Source organism: Ursus maritimus, unplaced genomic scaffold (genome assembly GCF_017311325.1).
Source record: "Ursus maritimus isolate PB19 unplaced genomic scaffold, ASM1731132v1 scaffold_11, whole genome shotgun sequence".
NCBI classification, from domain to species: Eukaryota; Metazoa; Chordata; class Mammalia; order Carnivora; family Ursidae; genus Ursus; species Ursus maritimus.
The window spans coordinates 33,180,555-33,187,673 of record NW_024423453.1 but is presented as its reverse complement, the minus strand read 5'-3'; positions in this window follow the sequence as shown (position 1 = coordinate 33,187,673).

Below are 7,119 nucleotides of genomic sequence, written 5' to 3'. Positions count from 1 at the left end.
GCAGAGTATAACCCCAAGCCCAAGAAATAAAAATAAAATTAAAAAGAGGACAAGATGTTCTAATAGGCAAGCAAGCATTTTGAGCTAGTTCCTTTCTTATAGCCATGGGCAGAATGGTTGGTTAATAAGTGGTCAACAGAAGCAGCATTAAAATAAGTCTATTGTTCTGTAGCCTTAATCATTGGCAAGTCGTTAATATTGTCCTAAGTTCTTCTTTTAGAAGTCATATATGGTTCATTCTCTAAGAAGGACTGAGTTTGAAATTTCCAGGAAGATGGGTACCTGGAGTTATTAAGTAGTTTCATTTATTTCATAATTAGAGGATAGGTATTTAATTTTTTAAAAGGGTACCCAGATAATGGGTATCCAGGTTGGGAACAAGGCATATAATTACAAAATGTAGTTTATTACCACTAAATCATGCCCATTATGGTAGCCATGGCCACATGGGGCCAATGACCACTTAAAATGTGGTTAATGCACCTGAGAAACTGACATTTTAATTTAATTTAAATTTAAAAATACTCAGTTTAGATATATGTATGCAATTCATTTTCATCCTCCTCAGTTTTCTGCAATTCTCTTAGTCTGAACCCATCATTCATCACTGGGGCTCTTGCAGTAGCTTCTTAACTACTTTCTGGCCTCTAGTTCTTAAACTCTGCTAGGCCAGTCTTAAAGAACTTCCCATTATAATTAAATTTTCAAACTTTTCTTGAGCTATACAAGACATACAGAAAAGTACAAAATCGTAAGTATACAGTTTGATATGTTATATCATAAAATGAGCACGACTGATAAATGAATAACCAGGTAAAAAATAAAACTTTAATTAACATTAATTAATCACACTGCAGAAGTTCCCCTTTCATGGTCCTTTTTGATCACTTCCCTCTTTTCTCCAAAGGTAATATCCTTACTTCTTACATCCACAAATGACCTGTTTTATATAAATGGAATTATAAGATTATGCATTCCTTTGTGTCTGGTTTGTTTTCCTCAGTATTATGCTTGTGGAATTCATCCATATTATGATGTGAATCTGGACTTCATTCATTTTCACTGCTGTCTAGGAATTTAATATATGAATAGGCCACAATTTATTTACCTATTCTACTCTTCATAGAACCTTTGGTTATTTCAAGTTTTAGGCTCTTATGAATAAGACTACTTAGAACATTTACAACTTTGTTTTGTGCACACACTTCTGTGTGATCTATTCCTAGAAGTGAGTTACAGGGGACAGAGTATGCTTATGCCCAGTTTTGGCAGATACTGCCAAACAGTTTTCCAAAGTGGTTTTTAATCAGTTCACATTCCTAGAAATAGTATATGAGAGCTTACGTCCTACATCTTCACCAACGTTTGTCAACCTTTTTTACATTTATTTTGTGAGCATTTAAAGGATTACCATTGTGCTTTTATTTACATTTCTTAATGATTAATAAAGTTCAGCATCTTTTTGTATTAGAAATTTGTTGTCTTTTGAAGTGCCTGCTCAAGTCTTTTTCTCATTTTTCTATGAATTATCTATTTTTTATTGATTCGCAGCAGTTACTTAAATATTCACTTATGAGTTACAAATATCTTCCATTCCCTGGCTTTCTTTTTCATTCTTTTTTTTTTTTTTAAAGATTTTATTTATTTATTTGACAGACAGAGACAGCCAGCGAGAGAGGGAACACAAGCAGGGGGAGTGGGCGAGGAAGAAGCAGGCTCCAAGGGGGGAGCCTGATGTGGGGCTCGATCGCAGAATGCTGGGATCATGCCCTGAGCCGAAGGCATACGCTTAGTGACTGAGCCACCCAGGTGCCTCTTTTTCATTCTTAATGGTGTATTTTATGAACCTAAGTTTTTCATTTTATGTTATCCATTTTATCATTGTTTTCCTCCATGACAAAGGCTTTTTGGGTTCTATTTAAGAAATCTTTCCGTATTCCTAGGTTTTGAAGATATTCTAAGTAATCTTTTAGAAGTATTACCTTGCCTTTTAGTTTAGATTTATAAGCTACCTGAAGTTTATTTTTGTATACAGTGTGAGGTGAGGGCTCAGTTTCCTTAATTTTACATGATTATCCAATTGCCCTACTATATAATTTATTGTAAAGACCGTCTTTTCCTTACAGCTCTTAAGTGCCACTATTGCCTGTGGTGATCAACTCATCCCAATTTGCCTGGAACTTTCCTAATTCTAGCTCTGAAAGTTCTGTGACCTGGGAACAGCCTGTCTCAGGCAAACCAGGATGTATGGTCATCTTACTTTTGTCATAAATCATATGTGCATATAATTTTGGGTTTATTTCTGGATTCTTTCTTCTGAACGAATAATCAGCCTACTCCGTATTTATTTTAGCTTATTTAGCTTATTATAATAAGCCTTGTTATACTGTAAAGAAAGTCATCCTAACTTGTTTTTCATTTTCAGGAATCTTGGCTATTTTTTAAATAAATTTTCCATTTCTATTTTAGAATCAGCTTCTCAATTAATACAAAAAGAAAAGAAAAAAAAGAACCCCAAGATTGGGAATGCATTGATTCCGTACATCGGTTTAAAAAAAACTCGATATTTATAATATTGAGCTTTCTAAGCCATGATTTATTTGGGTCTTCTTTAATTTCCTAAATGTTTTGTAGACTTCTGTGTGGAGGTCTTATACATCTATTGTTACGTTTCTAAAAAATGGATTTTTTATATTACTATATATATATAACATTAAATTTTATGTTCTAATACTAGTTTCTGATGTATAGATATACATTTAAATTTTATATATTGGCTTTGTATTCAGGGAACTTGTTAAACCTATTAATTCTACAAGTTTATATATTAGTTATATGTAACATTCTTATATTACTTTGGATTATCTATGTAAATAAGTGGCTGGCTCTCACAGGGTATAGTTTGCCAAACCCTACTACAGTCCATGCTTATACTTCTTTTCCTGGAAGGGAGTCTCGTATCTTTATGGTGTGTGCTAGATGCATGCAGGATGCAGCAGATCTAAATTGCTGCTCATGGGCACAGTGTGAGTCCTGAGCTTTTCCTCCATTCCTGGATATTCTATAAATGGAGTCACTGGTGCCAAATCTATTCCCAGTATTCTTCATTCATTTATGTAGATCCAAGTTTCCATCTGGTATCATTTTCCCTCAGCCCAAAGAATTTTTTTTAACATATCATGTAGTGCAAATTCTTAAAGGAAAAATTCTTGCTTTTGTCTGTAAATATCTATTTAATCTTCATTTTGAATGACATTTTCACTGATATGGTGAATATTCACAGGTTCACAATTTTTTTCCTTTTGCACTTATATCTAAGTCATTCCATTGCCTTTTAGCTTGCATATTTTTGTATGAGACTGTTTTTCTTCTGTTTTTATCAGGGGTCACCATTTTTTTTTTTTAAATTAAGTGTTCTAGTAAATATTTTTGGCTTTGCAGGCCATATAGTCTCTATCACAACTACTCAACTCTGCCTTTGTAGTGTGAGAACAGCCACAGACAATAGGTAAACAAGTACTTGTGGCAGTGTTCCTTTAAAACTTTATTTATGTAGAACCTGGAGGCAGGATAGATTTGGCTTGAGGGTTGTGTATAGTTTGCTGACCTTTTTGTAAGCTTCTTGAATTTTCCACTTCTTTCTTCATTACGTTCATGTTTTTCTTTACATTCGTTTGAGCTCCCAGTTAGTCAATTCCCTTTCATAATTTCTCAATCTGTTTGTATTGTCTTTTCCACCTGGATGTATTTTCCACCTTTGATGCCTGTTAAATTTTTAACAGATGCTGGAATTTTACTTTCTTAAATGCTAGGTTTGTTGTACTCCTTTAAAAAGTGTTGAGAGTTTGTACTACAATTAAATTACTCACAGATCAGTTTGATCATTTCAAGGCTTGCTTTTAATCTTTGTTGGGTGTAAATGATCAGCCTTTTAGGCCTAATTTTGCTCCACTACTAAGCCATGGCCTTTTCACAAGGCAGAACCAACAAGACACACTACAGGATAAAATGGGAGACTAATCAGTTTGGGAATGTAGTATGAGAAGACTTAAGCATAGTAAAAAGTGAGCAGAAATTAGTCAACAGAAAGCAGGGAGGGGAAAGTAGAGTAAGGGGAATGTATGCTCTACTGAGACTTGCATGTACAAAAGCCTAGAGATGGCAAATACATGATGTTTGGATAAGATGCAAGATCCAATATGACTGAGGGAGGACAGAACGGGAAAAATGGAAGAAATTAGGCAAGTAAGTACAGGAAATGAATTTGCTAAGAACCATGTTTCTCAACCATTTAGATCATTATCTACAGGTTTTAACAAAGCAGATCTCACCTTTTTTTTTTTGGAATATTTGAAGGGCACAAGAAGTGAAACGTAGAAATTTTGTTTCAAAAAATTTATTGCAAGCCTTTATTAATACGTAATTTGCATAAGCCTTTACTGACATTTTTCTCCCACTTGTTACTATCTTTCCATTAGAATACTGACTCTGGAGTTCTTAAGACGGGTTAAATTCTCAAATCTGATTTTTAAAAATCTCAATTTTTTATTTTTTAGCTGCATGATTTTGAGCAATTAGACTTTATTTGTTGATCTGAAATGGGGTTAGGGAGAGCAAAGTTATTAGCAAAAAGACATATAAATATCAACCAGTCTCCCATACAAGTAGACAGTCAATATGCTAGTTCTCTTGGATAAAAGCCCTAGGAAAAAACTCCTTTTCTAGCCCAGAAGTTCTCAACCAATGCTGCACATCAAAATTACATGAGGAACTTCAAAAAATATGGATGCCCTGTCCTCACATAATTTAATCAGTCTGGATATGCTGTTATTTTTTATAAACTCTCCGAGTGATTTTAAATGAACGCAAAGTTGAAAACTGCTGATCTAGCTAGGGAAGGCTTTTTCATCTCTCTGAAATCAAGGTGTATGTGTACGTGTGTGTGTGTGTATGTGTGTGTGTGTCTAGCACACAAAGCAAAATGTGAAAACATGCGATCTATTAAGAGAAAAACAACTGCAGGCCATAACTGACACTGATGAGTGCTGGCAACACACTTGGCTGACTTATTAGATTCTATTTTTAATGTCAAATCCACACTGGTTATATAACATTGGGGCTAAAGGTTTTACATAACAAATCCCTTTGAATCCGTAAAACTCAGATTGTTGATTTTATAATAATCTTTATTTCATTTCTTTAAAAATTAGTTCTATAATGATTTCTTTTTATAAGGGGAAGCTGCAGTTTCTTTACAATATGGCTTTTTTAAAAAGCATTTTTTATTTTAAATCTTTGTTTTTTTAAATCCCCCATTCACTTTGAGATTTACTCACTCCAAAGAATTCTATAAGAAAATTAACTTAGTAATAACAAAATAAGGCTAACACTATGATGGTACGTGATAGTTTGGTAAATGCTTAAGAATGTATATATGGAGCAACTTATATTTTAGACTTATTTTTAAAGCTTCCTTGAGATAATTTTTAATTTAAATTTGCTAGCTGTTGCACTTTAACCTCTCAGATTACATCATCCAAGGTTTAGCCTTACTCCCTCAGATGACGTTACTGAGTTACTAGAAGTCAGTTAACACTTCTTCATACATTTTTATAAAATGTGAATAACTTATCCTTCTTTACTTCAACAATAGTTTTAGAAATCTGAACTCATTAGAAAAAAGCAAAGGATGAAAGGATACAGAAAGTATAGCATTCATATGATAAAAGATGCTATACATAAATGTATGGCTATTATTTCCTCTGAAACAGTCACTTAAAAAGCTCTCTTTGTATAGGGTACCTTATGTGAAGTGCACAATCACAGGAAGAAGATATACTGAGAATTAAGGACCGGAACAAAGTACACAACATCAAAATGGTGATTTCCATGAACATCGGTGCATGGGAAAGACTATGCCAACTGTTTTTCTTCAACCGTGCTGCACCCACAAGAAGCATTCAACCCCATCTCATAAGAGGGTAGCAAAAGCTTTTAAAGAGGTAGTATATGAAAAGACTAGTTTTGTAAATAACATCATCATAAAGAGAATAGAACTAATTGAGAAGGAACATTACAGATTTCAGCTTAAAACTTAGTTCTGAAATATTTTTTGTTCTTTCTAGCTTTGAGTTAATAGTAGGCTTTTTTGAACCTGTTATAAGGACCCAGTACCTCTAGACATCATGAGGAATCTTTATTTCTACATCCAAAGGATTCTTCTGGAGTCTTCAGGTACAGAGACAAAAGTCAGGGGTCTCAAGCCCAGTGTTGCTCTTTCTCTGATTATTCAGCTAGAAGGGGGTGGTGGGAAGAAGCTCGAACAAAGAATGAATTACATTCTGTTCTCCAACCTGAGCTATGCAAATGTTACGAGTCAGAGTTGCACAGGCTTAATGAATGGATTACAAGCGCTTGCATGACTGACCACGTTATATATATTTTCTTCTTTGCATAGCTCTCTGAAGAAAAATTCTATGTTTCTCAATGTGTCAATAAAGATCTTCGAAAGGAACAGACTTAGATTTCCAGTTTTTCGTTTTTGTTAGTAGTGGGGCCTAACATGCTTTTTTGGGCAGCACTGAGCGGCTTCATCTGAACTGATTACCTTGGAGTGAACTAAAGGGAAGCAGCAATGGTAGTCTAGCACAGTCAGACCTTATAGAATTTGCAAGAGACAGAGGAAAGGACAAAGGTTAGGAATGTGAGAAATGGAGCCTCTGGTTATTCTGGTTTCAGTTTCAAGTTTCAAGCTCATTTATACAGATATAAATATTTCAAATTCAGCAAATGATTAATGTTATTATAGTTTTAATCTGAAGAGGAAGTCTTTAATTTCAAGTCTTTGCTACTGGTATGAAATTATCACCTAAATAATGTCAGCATTATTCTACAACTAGAATTCCATCTTTTTATCATTTTGAATATTCAGTATGTATTACCTTGACACATAAAATCCTTGAATGATTTGGTACTCATAGATAAAACCATGTGTAGGTCTGTCTTTAAGAAAGTTCCCAGGAGCAGCTGAGTCCAATATTAATGTACCAAGTATTAAATGACTTTACCAACTTCAATAAATGCTATATACTGATATAATCTGTTAATAAATCATTAATT